The sequence below is a fragment of the Aricia agestis genome, chromosome 7 (assembly GCF_905147365.1).
Source record: "Aricia agestis chromosome 7, ilAriAges1.1, whole genome shotgun sequence".
In the NCBI taxonomy this organism is placed as follows: domain Eukaryota; kingdom Metazoa; phylum Arthropoda; class Insecta; order Lepidoptera; family Lycaenidae; genus Aricia; species Aricia agestis.
This window is the reverse complement of record NC_056412.1, coordinates 18,098,818-18,113,427: the sequence shown is the minus strand read 5'-3', so window position 1 is coordinate 18,113,427 and position 14,610 is coordinate 18,098,818.

The window sequence follows — 14,610 nt, the reverse complement described above, 5'->3', positions numbered from 1 at the left end:
TTTTTCAAAAAGTTTTTTGAATATAATTTATTTATAATATGTATACTAGTATAGATTAATGTCACTTCAAAAAAAATGTTTCACATTCCTACCATTCTGTCAATGTTTATTTGACATCTGCTTCGTAGCCACAGTAGCCACGCCTACAGCGTCATCAAGCTCAAAAACAGCCTCGTAAGTTTACAACATAATAATATGAATAATAGTCATAATTATTTAGGGTGTGTAGAATTGTATAGTATTCCTATTATATTAATAAAGTTATTTTAATTATTGTGTAGGCTCTATTAACGACGGCGACGTTGGAAGAGCATTTCTTATAGAAACATAGCAATCAGAAGTAACTCAGCGCTACTAATTTCCGAGAGAACTATATAAGGGACAATATACAATATACATACCCTAAAGCATTATCACTAATATTTTAATTTTACACCTTGTAAAAGTATGTATGTAGCTGACACACATAATATTATTATTAAAGCAATATTATTGTATAGTGTGTGTGCTACTTGGCTGGACAGTGGACTTGTTATTAGATCAATAATAATCCTTGCAAAAACTTGAAAACCTTGAGGCTGTTTCCATATTTTTCTAAATTAGTCTTTATAACAGGAAAGATGAGTTCGCTTCCTTTACTATCAAAAATATTCCTAGCTAGATGTTACGCGCTACTTCGTTTGTGCAGATATAATTTTAATAAAACTATACAGGATGTAATAAAACATTGATTTTGTTAGATACGCCATCCACTACAAAGCGCGCGGCGCGGCGCGGTGGTTGCATGGCTCACGGGCCAATATCTATATATTAAGAGGATACACCAGGGGCTAGAGAAATGAATAAAAAGTACGTGTAATATCTATAGCTGTCTCCCTTACCTCAAGCCTATACCGCAGAACGCGATAGAGACAACTGCAGAAAATCCAGAAAATCAACGATTCGTTGTCCCCTGATTCCTTCTCCTAAACTTAACCGATTTAAGTACTTTTTTCACTAAGGATTAAAGAAAGGCTTGAGCTGTGTTCCTATGTTTTGCTTTTTTTTGTATAATCTAGCCAAATCTGTTTTCTGGACGTTTAAACACAGCGGAAAATCTGGCCATTTTTTTGGGTTTTGGAACGTTCATATCTTATTTAATAATTAAATTATGAAAAAAAAAAGAAAACATAGGGACATTGTATTAGTGGCCGTAGATATTCAGGAAAAAAATTATAACTTTACGAGCATTATCCAGGGAGGAAACAGGGGACAACGTTTGTATGGAAAAAAGGGCGGTGTGGACTCCTCTTAATACGTGAGCCAAAAACTTTGTATCCCTTTTGACGAAAAATGGGGAAACGTAGGTGAATGAAATTTTGCACAGTTATAGTTTATATGGTGAAGGAGTGCATTGAGCTAATATTATTTTGAAATTATGCTTTTATCATACATTTTTTTACAAATAAAACATTACACACACTACAACATACACACAAGGAAAAATGACAGATTTTTTATTAACAAGCCTATGCACACGAATTATACTCTTTTATTTATGGTTGAAGTCTGTTGACAACAAGGTGACAAATTGAAAATGGATTAAATAGTTAATGGAATCAGGCGTTACTTTGCGAAAATCCATAGTTATTATTTTTAGCAATATTCCGCGAAAACAAATTTGTTTTCGCGGAATATTGCTAAAAATAATAACAAACTAAATTTTGAAAATGGATTGTAGTTTTTTATTGAATCTTAGATACTATGAGACAATAACTGATCAGCTGAGTCCCAGAGACGAGAGTTGAAAAAAATATGATAAAGTCAATATTTTTTTTAAATATAGGTAGAGTTGAAATTAAGGTTGAATTTCGACCATTGGGCGATCTCTAGTTGGTTGAAAAGCTTATAGCGTAATTTTATTTCAATTTTTGTCGATCGCGGTCATTTGCCGTGTTGATCGGAACGGAATAGCAAAATATTCTTCTATCTGCTAAGCAAACGTCAAACTACCACTTTTGGTGTTATTACTAATGAGAGCGCGTTTTCGTAGTTTAAGGTGACGCCGCGTTAAAGTAAAAAACCGTGTTGAATATGTTTGTTTTCTATGAGAGGCCGGGCAGGCCTCTCATAGAAGAAAACAAGCAATGGAACAGCAAAAAATGGAAATGGCGTAAGCGACAAAATGGTTTTTGTAGCGTAATTTAAAAACCATCAATACATTTCATATAAGCTATGGGCAAATTAAAGTGTATGCTTGAACCAATCTATGTACAAATTTTGAAAGCTTAAAATAATTTAAATCACTCTCCACTGTTGGCAAAACAGGAATCCTTTTTTTACAGAGGTCTTTTTGATTGATTATTCTGTGTTATAAAAGTTGATCAATCGTACTATGCTATGGGTGATTCAAAGACAAAGACATGATGAATACTGGCAATGAACTTTAATATCTTAGCTTAAGTTATTGCTGAGAAAAATCGATATCGCTACAGCCAAATTATCAAGGCGTCGCCTTAACAGAAAAAGAGGAACTGGACGGAACAAGGATCAGCGGGGCTAAAATGGTTGCTTTGGAGAGTCATGATATAAATCATAATATTATGATTCATTTTTTTTAAATCGCAAAACGTAACTCTGCTGGCAATTCATGTCACGTCAGCAAATGAATTGTGAAAACTGTCAAACTGACAAAATATGTCAAATCAGTATGAATTACTAGACATGAATTGCAAGCAGTTTTGCATTTTGCGATAAAAAAAAATGAATCATAATATTAAGATTCAAAGCGACCATTTTAGCCCCGCGGACCTGTATTAACATTGCATTAATTTTAGCTTCTAAGCCTACTCGAGAAATTATATGGTGAGCTCTATAGTCCCCAGTACACGGAACTAACTTTTTTCTGATACATACAAATTTACCACTTTGTGAGTGCCTTGTTTACGATGAGTCCGACAAACTTTTCTATGCGAAAAATTTCGGCGCTGCTGCTTTTGCGAATGCGTGACTCCTGGAATTGTCGATATGACGTCACCATGGCTCCTCGTACATACTTTTTACTTAACTTTCATTTTTTTTAATTTGTTTAATAAAGTTAATTTAAAAACTGTGGTCAACTTGTCCGACAAGAATCACGCTGCGTATGGAGTGTCCGACACTCCAAAGATGTCGCTATGACGTCACTATGACTCTTCGTACATACAACTTTAATTTTTTCAAATTTGTTTAATAAAGTCAATTTAAAAACTATGGTCCAGTTGTCCGACAAGAATCACGCTGCGTATGGAGTGTCCGACACCCCAAAGATGTTGATATTACGTCACTATGGCTCTTCGTACATACAATATGTCGGACAAAAATACCAATGATAGATAATGTTATTCTAAATGCTTATATTAACTTGTCCGACAAATATACTGAGTTAAATATTCAGTCCGACAAGAAAATGAAAAAAAAACATGAACGAGATATCTAGTTAGTAGTTTTTTTTATACGTCATAAATTGTAAATCTTCATTAAACTTTCATTAAATCAACTGAAATATAAAAATAAATCAAAAACCTTTTATGTAGTTTCATAGAAATAAACCTTATTGCTACTGCGGAACCCTTCATAGGTGAGTCCAACTCGCACTTGGCCGGTTTTTTAGGGTTCCGTACGCAAAGGGTAAAAATGGGACCCTATTACTAAGACTTCGTTGTATGACCGTCTGTGTGTCTTCAGGCTGTAACTCAAGAAAGATAATAGCTACAGATTTGAAATTTTCACAGATTATGTATATCTGTTGCCACTATAACAACAAATAAGAAAAATTTATACGTGGGAGAGCCATGCTTCGGTCCAATTGGGCCGGCTCGACCGAAGAAATACCACGTTCTCACAGAAAACCGGCGTGAAACTGCGCTTGCGCTGTGTTTCGCCGAGTGAGTGAGTTTACCGGGGGCCCAATCCCCTACCCTATTCCCTTCCCTACTCTCCCCTATTCCCTTCCCTTCCCATCCCTACCCTCTCCTATTACCCTATTCCCTCTTAAAAGGCCGGCAACGCACCTGCAGCTCTTCTGATGCTGCGAGTGTCCATGGGCGACGGAAGTTGCTTTCCATCAGGTGACCCGTTTGCTTGTTTGCCCCCTTATTTCATAAAAAAAAACAAATAAAAATAAAAAATAATTTCCCATACCACAAATGTGATTTTTTGGCCTTTTTTGCTCTATACTAATAATGACAACAGGTAGGTACTTGAATTTTTCACAAAATCCTTAATTATATTATGTTTACTTTAATATTTAATAATAAAATTTATATAAAATAAAAAAATCCCATACAAAAAACACAATGTATGGTCTAATTTTGCTCTATACTTAATGGTACGGATAACGGAACCCTTCGTGAGCGAGTCCGACTCGCACTTGGCCGATTATTTAAATATTGAAGAATAAGAATAAGAATGGATTTATTTTTAGCATCACACAATACATCATAATATAAGTATACAGTTCGACTATAATATTATTATAAAATTAACTACTACAATGCTGTGTGACACCAAAAATTGGCCCCAGCTCAGTAAACGCAGCAAGCAAGCCCGCTGCACTGATTTTCTGCAGAGGCCAATGAGTGGCTTCACAACGCTTAAACTAAACTAAACACAAAATTATTTACAGAAAAAAACAAATAATAATAGCGACAAGAAGTCAAGAACTAGCAAATTAATTTACGGAGTAGGTGTTGTTGTCTTAACTTTGAAAAGAAAAAAAAAATACAAATTTGACAGATGGTAAAAATAAAAAAATAAAATAAGACTAAAATGGTGGTTTGACATCTGCGGACTGCGTTACTAAAACGTGGTTTATGACGTGGCAATAATAAAAAAAATCTAAATAGGAATACATGAAATATCTAAACAAATTACGTGTAAATTTATAATTCCAAGTGAAGTGGCAATATATAACAAGACACCGAGAAAAAGCAACCGGCCATTATGGGATATTGTTATGTGCCTCACGCCGTTCGACAACCTTCACTACAAGCCAGTGGTGCATACACCTCAGGTCCACCACCACTGTCCGTTGAATTGAAAGTAAGTGACGTCTGTAATGCAAACTAAAGGTTTTTTTTGGTTTTCAGCGCCCGGAGAGGAGGTGGGAGGTTGTTCCAACAGCGAGAGGCCGCATACTTAAAAGATCCTCGGAATGTGGCCGTCCTATGCTGTGGTGTCAAGAATTCAAGATGCGGTACCGGGAGGCTCTAGTACGAGTGTTAACCTCACTTGCCCAGGATAATTTCTCATACAAATAGGAAGGAGTTTGGGTGCTTATGATGTCAAAAAGGAGTACGGCAAAATGAAGTTTTCTGCGTGCTTTCATCTTAAGGAGGTTAGCATTATTAATAAAAGGTGTAACATGGGCGGCATGAAGGGCTTTCTCTTCCCCTTCCCCTCTATAATATTTACTAAGGTTGCTTAAAAACTGCCTGTTTTTCTTTAAAATCAGGCGTTCTATTACTTTAAAAAAGGCAGTTTTTAAAGCAACCTTAATAAATATTGTATTTTTGTGTTTTTTCCAATGACTGGCACTGTCCAATCACTAGTCATTTACCCTAACTACTTAATTTAAAGTTGCATGTACGGGGAGACATAATGACGTCACATCAACATTTTTGGGCTGCTGGAAACTCCAATATGCAGCGTGATTCTTGTCGTACAAGTTGACCACAGTTTTTACATTAACTTTATTAAACAAATTTGAATAAAATTAAAGTTGTATGTACGAAGAGCCATAGTGACGTAACATCAACATCTTTGGGGTGTCGGACACTCCATACGCAGCGTGATTCTTGTCGGACAAGTTGACCATAGTTTTTAAATTAACTTTATTAAACAAATTTGAAAAAATTAAAGTTGTATGTAGGAAGAGTCATAGTGACGTCATAGCGACATCTTTGGAGTGTCGGACACTCCATACGCAGCGTGATTCTTGTCGGACAAGTTGACCACAGTTTTTAAATTAACTTTATTAAACAAATTCCAAAAATTGAAAGTTGTATGTACGAGGAGCCATGGTGACGTCATATCGACAATTCCAGGAGTCAAGCATTCGCAAAAGCAGCAGCGCCTAAATTTTTCGCATAGAAAAGTTTGTCGGACTCATCGTAAACAAGGCACTCACAAAGTGGTAAATTTGTATGTATCAGAAAAAAGTTAGTTCCGTGTACTGGGGACTACTATATTATAAGGGACAAACACTAAAGCATGCACATTATTTTTTACTTACTATATTTTGCTACCATATTTGCCCCGGGATTGTAATTAGAACCGCACAAAACTTGATCAAAATCAGTTCCCTAAGTTAAGCTACACTAAAATACGCATCAAGACGTACAGATAGACAGACGGATACTTGCGGATAGTATTAGTAAATATCTCGTTAGCATTCGAAATCTATAAATAAAATGATGGTATATAAGGTAAATTCGGCGGATATTTGGGTATATTTTAATAAACTATAACAATGAGGTGGATCGCAATTTTGTTCGCCGTGCTTCTGGCCTTCGTCAGTCTTTCTGCCGCTGGTAAGTGTGCTCAATTGATCACAAAGTGACCAATATTGTCCCTCTTTTGGCACCAACAGAGAAATTCCGTACTCCAGAAGCACTTACCTACTCCACTTTTAGCTTATTTTATCTTATGAAAACTATTCCAATCGCAAAACTAAACATTGGTGTGTGACAATAAATCCAAGGATAAAGACAATTATTACGACCACAACAGCTTTGATTAGTTTACCACGTTTGGCATCTTATTTTATACTTGTATACTTCTAACAGAGTAGACAGAATGATAGAGTATGCCGACTTAGAACTGATGTTGAAATTTTTAAATTTGACGTATTATGACGAAAATCGTCGCTAGGGTTGTTAACTGTTACCTACGAATTTTAAAATATGACATATTCGATGGACGTGTTCCTCTTTGGTCGTATTGTTGTTCGTGTTTTGGCACATGCGATTAAAATTGTCAGAATCCAATTTTGAAATCTTTATTTTAATCCTTCGATCGCGGATTCTTGGAAATGCTATTGTATTCTATTGCTGTCGCAATCACCGGTGCTCTTATGGGGCTTGAAGGATTAAATATTTAAAAATAAATTAAATCAGCCAGCGCGAGGCACATTCCGTTTATAATCCTAGTGAAACCCGACGAATTTGACAGATATTGAAACATGTCCGTCTCTTTGCAGTCGAACTACTGGTCGTTATGTCTATTGTGTCGTTATGTCTATTGTGCTTCTAAAGCGTGTCACACACAGAGCAGGTAATGTAAAGATGTATATTATAGCACGATACATCTCAATACATCTTTCTATAGAAATCGTCAGGAGACCACACACAGCAGCTATAATGTATATTTTTACATCTTCGTATCTTAAGATACCGAGCTATATGAAAATATATATTTACATTTTGATACATCTAAATACATCTCAATACATCTCAATATATTTCTGTATATTACGATACATCTCTTCTCTTCATAGGGTGTTCAAAAATTTCTTTGATTATATTATTATTATGTACTAGCGACCCGCCCCGGCGTCGCACGGGTATAAAATATATAGCCACCGAAAAAATTATTAAAATCGATAGCCTATGATCCTTCACGTGGTTTACTTCTTATGTGTGCCAAATAACATAAAAATTGCTCCAGTAGTAATTAGCGAGATAAGCCATTTCAAATAATTTCTCCCGTTTTTTTCCACATTCTCCTATATAATTAGTCTTAGCGTGATAAAAAGCGTGACCTATAGCCTTCCTCAATAAATGGGCTATCTAACACTGAAATAATTTTTCCTAATCGGACCAGTAGTTAATGAGATTAGTGCGTTCAAGTTATAATTTTCCCCTTTTTTTCCACATTTTCCTCTATTTCTTCGCTCCTATTAGTCTTAGCGTGATAGAATATAGCCTTCCTCGATAAATGGGCTATCTAACACTGGAAGAATCATCAAAATCCGCTGCGTAGTAGTAGTAGATTAAAGGGAACAAAGGGACATGAGCGAAAAAAAGCTACTTTGTCTATACATCATATAATAAATAGGTAGAAATGAAAATTCTGTACATTATGGCGCAGTTTCACTGGTTGATAGGGCCCGCATGCGGGGTGCGGGAGATCATGCCATGACCAATAGACATGCGCCATTCGTTGTCATAGACTCCCCGTATGCTGTATACCGTACGAGTTAACGACTAATGCAAATGCGCCCTTAAAGATATTCAAAAAATAATAAGCGGGGGGTGTCACTACATCGCTATAGAAGCCAAAACTGTGGTTAGTTTTTTGTCTGACTGTCTGTATGTTTGTTCCAGCATCACAAGAAAACTACTGATCCGATTTGAATGTGGTTTTCGCAGATATATTTGTCTTCTTCCAACTTAAAATCTGGTGTATAAATCCCCCCCCTCTAAGGGGACAAAAGAGGGGGTCAGATTTTGTATCAAACTTTTTTCTTTAATGGAGTTACTTCACGTTATTTACTGTGTTTTTCAACTTAACATCTGGTGTATAAAATTTCCCCCTCCCCTCTTAGGGGATAAAAAAGGGGGTAAGATTTTGTATTAACTGATAAAGTAGAAATACTTTAAATGGCAAAACAAATTTTGCTGGGACAGCTAATTTTATAATAATATGTATAGATGATAGAGAGAGACACACGGTGTTACCACCTCAGCACAGCACTTCACAGCAGGCACTGCAGGCAGTCTGTTCCCCAGAGCCTTAATTTTCAATCAAATATCTTCAATTCACATCGTTCTGTTTTGAGCACATATTGTAACATTTTGCGCGCATCAAAATCACAATCCGAATCATCTTCTGATAAACTATCTAGTAAATCTAATATCAAGTAACTCGAAGGGTCCATAGTATTACGATTTACGATATTAAAAATATAAGAACAGCCTGTATAACACCTCAGCAGCTGAAATGTGCGTCAAGCGGGGCGGCTACCATTGAAAAGTAGCGAAATATACATTACATTACCTGTTGTGTGTGTGATAGATTAATATAATGTAAAGATGTACATCCCGGGATGTAATAAACATTACCTGCTCTGTCTGTGACACGCTTTAGGTAAAGAATTGATAATTTAATATTTAAGACTGTCTAACTCTATCAATAGTTCCCTACAACTAGAAGCTATTTATAAATTTTCCAAGAGCACAAGAGACTCTCTTTCTTTACTCTCTAATCTATTTGAATGAATGACCGACTCGACCAGCGAGAAATAGATACAGGAACCAGGTTTATATGCATATACAATGCATAGATTATTCTTGTGGAACAAAATTTGTTTGCTGAAAAGAAATACAGAAATCCTTAATTGTTGGATTCTTGAACCATGAAAACATTTAGTGCTACTAAACTTTAAAGCTTACATGTTATATTATCATCTCAACTGTAAGCATTAGGCACGAAGACGTACAAACGGACACTCTTTTCCATTATGTAAAACTAAGTAGGATGTATAGAATGTAACAAAACAAACTTTTACTAGTATTCGTAGTATATTGTGTCCCCACTCTCCTGTATATACTTTACTATGACAGAAGCAGCTCTGAAGTAGTTAAGATTTGTTTGGGAAAACTCATCATGCTGCGGCGCTGGCCCACACAAAAATTTGCGCAAACAGTTTGAAGCGTATGACTACAAAACTTTTTTTTACTTTTTAGAGGGACCTTCGCCTTGTAAGTTCAAGGCGTGCCTCAAATACTGCGAGGACAAATACGGCAAAGTGGACAACGCTATATGCATTCAAGGAAGTTGCAAGTGCCTATGGAATAAGAAAAATTAAAACAACCCCAAAAGTAGCGACTATGTAGGTTTAATGGCAAAATAAAGTGTTAATGTTTCACAAACGTGTTTTATTAGTTGATGCCCGCAAATCCATGCATAAATTTGTTTGCATGAATCGTATATTTTTCCGCGATGCTACGTCCTTTCTCGGAAGTCTTGAAGTATCTTCATCCTAATATTCATCAAATTGCAATCGGTTGAAGCAGAAAGACAGACTTTCGCATTTATAATATCAGTAAGGATTATATATTATATAGTATTGTATAGTAAGGACTATATACTAGATATATTTTAGGATGTTGTATCACCAGTGCAAATACCAACTTGTCATTGCTATTTCAATTATTTTCAATCATCAAAATTGGTGAATTCGAGCTCGGAAATTAAAGAAATTTTGTTGGTCATAAAGACGATGCTTGGACCTAACTGCCTTACAATGAGATTTTTTTTATTTGCAGGGGCATTATTTATTAAAAAGCATTGGGCAACAATAATATTGCTGTTCATAAGAACTATGTCGCTAGGAATATTGTTAATGTGCCAATTTTTCAGTCAAAGAAAAATTGGCACTTTAACAGTTCTTCGAAGAGACTTGGGATGCTAAGAGGGCTAGTTGGGATGCAAAGCTATTTCCTATATTTTGTTCCATGACCGTCATTATTTTTACGCTGACGTCGAACACCGTACACCCCTTACTTTTTGTTATCCAGGGCACGTCACCAATAGGAATTCAGCACTGATACCTCGTATCAGTACTAAACAGTATAAAATAGTAGAGTATCTTGATACTTGTTACTGTACTATTTTTACTTCAAGTTATCTGTAGTATGTAGTCAGCATGAGTCAGTAATTGGCATTGCAATGTGACGCGGTAAAGACGCGCATTATATTCCGTGCATTCAAAATTGAAATATTTCCTACACAAGAACAATGCAATAAATTAATAATAACTTGTAAGCTGCTACTTTCACAATAAACTCAATACGAGGTACACAGTACGCACCCTATTATTACTTTAATATATACTCACATAATATGGTAAACCCCGGTCAAATATAAAGCCAAAATATATGCATTCCCAAATCCAAATGACTTAGGGCCGGGACACAAAAACACGACACGACGCGACGTCGTTTCACGATGCGACGTCTTGTCGTGGGAATCTACGACGCGCGTCGTAAAAAACTACGACACGACATCGCACGACGTCGCGTCGTAGAAACTCATCATTGAATTGACGTGATTTTTTACGACGCGACGTCGTACGATGTCGTGTCGTAGTTTTTTACGACGCGCGTCGTAGATTCCAACGACAAGACGTCGCATCGTGTAACGACGTCACGCCGTGGTACAACACGACGTCGTATCGTGTTTTTGTGTCCCTTCCCTTCCCATAATAACAATATGCAAAATTTTAAATTACGTAATATCTCCTTTTAAATTATAATCAAGCCTTTGCCATTTTGTGTCATCAAACTAACACCATAAACGAGTCCATTCCAGTTTTACTGTCATTTTAAATTGAGTAACATTATTATATTTTACAGCAAAAGAAAATTTAAATCACCTTTTGATAAGAATAAGAGTAATGAAGGTTATGTATTTCAGAGAGGGAATCGTAGATTTTACGAGAAAAGCGATAAAAGACAAAGTATTTTACCGGATTCTAAGGGTTTTAAATGAATATAAAATTCGTTTTATCCATAATAGTGTTTTAAATGTGTCAGTCTGTTACCATCTTATTGTTGATTTGTGAGAAGTCTAGATTTATAGTTCACATAGATTCTGATGATAGACCTACCTACTTTGATTTATGGAGTTAAGTTTAAAATGTTTGGCTCCAAATAATCTCATGGCATGATGTTTGCTTTTACAGCAATCCTTTTAATTTTTTGTTGTAAAACAAAACGTAATACATCTGAAATATTTTGCTAACACCCACCTTGAACGGATATCTCTCAAAGTGGATATTTTAAATTAATTTAGAAATATGTAGAGAACAGAACTGATAAACCTGCAATGTAATTAGTACTAACTATGTTATTCAATACTGTAAAAATACAAATATGAAATAATACATGTAACACCATTATGTGGCTTTTTGGGGCTTACCGCTCATTGTCTTGAACGATGCCAAAATTCAAGATTTAATCGCCCCCATTGTCTTAAAAACATAGCAACTCAGAAGGGTTTTGGTGTCATTATTTACTTTTTAAAGGTTGCATTACTTATTTTTGTCTTGTCCATGTTTGTCACGCAAGAGGTTGCATATACTAATGAAACATTTTCAGATCTGGAGTACATAAAACGGACCCTCGAACGGTGAGGCAAAACATCACCAGGGAACCCGCACATGGTTAGTCCGAGACGTATTGACCTCTACCATGACTACGTAAATAATTAGTATGGCGATTTTAGTTCCGTAAGTGACCACTAGAGGCGCTGTAAAATTTGCCACACTAGATTTTTACGTAGTCGGTATCGAGTATCGATAAAAACTATAGCTTTGAACTCATACCGCCCTACGTTGATACGTACGTGCGGAGTTCGTTCCGTTCGGAAAAAAGCGAACGTGTGCGGCTGCTAATGTATTTTCTACTGATCATAGTATTTTACTCTTCCATCCAATAGAATCAATAAGTAAGAATTGAGATGCTACTCTTCTTTTGACTTCGGCGTAGCTTTAACATAATCCATAATAATATTATAAATGCGAAAGTGTGTCTGTCTGTCCGTTTATGTGTCTGTCTGTCTGTTCCCACGCCATAAAATAATTTTGGCGGAACGGAATTACGGGCGTCATTAAGTAGTTTACAAATTATTCTACTGAGTCCTTCAGTGATGTATTGAGTGGAAATTGATGTTGAGTGGTCCTTCACAAATTCTTGGACTCCTTAGATAGATACAATAAGGTATTCAATAATGACAATTTCATAGAATTTGCCTGTGAAACTCAAGGCTAATAAACGAACTTCGTTTCCGAAGTTATTTAATTAATAATCATCGTCTGTTTATAATTTTATTGACAGCTTCCTAAGGCAAAATGAATAACAGTAGATACTCGTACTCGTACGAAATATTTTCCTTGTAGCCCAAGAGCCAGCCACTGCCAGATTTTCGTAATTTTTTAAAAGCTGAAAGTTTACCTGTTTACCCCTATAAAGGTAAGAACGATCAGCAGCTATGCGAAACCATATTTGCTGGTCGTTCTCACCTCTATAAACAACTAAGCTTTTAATAAATGATGAAAGTCTGGCTGTCGTTGGCTCTTGGTTTATAGAACTTACACATTGGCAACAATTTAAAAAAATCTAAAGAACTCGTCAAACTAACAAAACTCATCTTTCCATCGGCGTGGCGATGGAAAACTGTTTTAAAGTAGTTTAGGTTAACATGCACGGATTTTCTAAGCTTTTAAACTATTTTTACTCTTCCCCTAAAAAACTGTTGGCCAGCAAAACCTGTCAGAACCAATCAACTAAGACTCAAAGGCTTACAATGGTCCTATGCTTTTAAAAGCTGGAAACAATTACGGTTCGTGAGGTTGAAAACTTAAAAATTCTAACATTCAATTTACACTTTCTTAAGTAAACAATTTGGTTTGGGAAATATTTTTATGCTATTTTGGATTCAAATGTCTTTTATAGCTTTGATTTTAGGCTTTGTATCTGTTACGGGCGATTTATACAGAATTTTCCGACTGAAGTATACTTGTAAGTTCTCTACAAATACTGAATCATAATCAAAGGAAAAGACGGCGCGTTTGCGCGTGAAAATAATCGGCCAGGTGCGAGTCGGACTCGCGCACGAGGGGTTCCGAACCGTTATAGAGCGAAAATATAGAAAAAAAAAATGTATTTTTTGTATTATAAAAAAAGAGCCCCCCTTAATTATTTATTTTATTTTAATTTTATTATTTAATATTAAAGTACACATAAAATTTAGGATTTTGTGAAAATTTCAAGTGTCTATTATGTTACCATTATGGATTACGAGCCAAAAAGAACAAAAAAATAACGTTTGCTGTATGGGAGCCCCCCTTAAATATTAACTTTATTTTGTTTTTAGTATTTTTTGTTATAGCGGCACCAGAAATACATAATCTGTGAAAATTTCAGAAGTCTAGCTATAGCGGTTCTTGAGTTACAGCCTGGAGACAGACAGACAGACAGACGGACAGACAGACGCACTATGAAAAATGGTAGAACTAGAGCATATCATAAATGGTTTTTAAAAATATCACAATTTGAACGAAATATTTATTGAATTCGATACTCTAATAACCAAATAATCCTAATCAGACATTTTTTCTACTAAAACTGCATAAATATTTTTTTATCATAGGTTGAAGTAAGTTGAAGTAGCGGATGGTTCATTCAAATGTTTGCATACACACAATTCAAATGAATATTGTGAAAAAAATATTTAGCACATGCATGCGGTTTTAAACATTTTTAAAAAGGATATTTTATGTTCTTAATAATGAGCTATTAACTTTTTTAAATATGCTTTTTATTTTTGAGTAAGTACTTAAAAATTGACATGCCCTATTTTTCACTTCTTTTTTTTTTCGTCGAAGGTTTTCACATTTACCCACGTCTCCCCACGCGCAACTTTATATGTTATTTGATAGCCTAATTATTCATAAATGAAAAATTAAAAAAATCAACTGCGGAAGTTTGCGGTCCTGGAAGTTATGGGGAAAAATGTGATAGCGGTCGGAGTAGATAGTTCGGTATATTTTGCGGTTACTGCTGACATAGTTTACAAAAACAATAT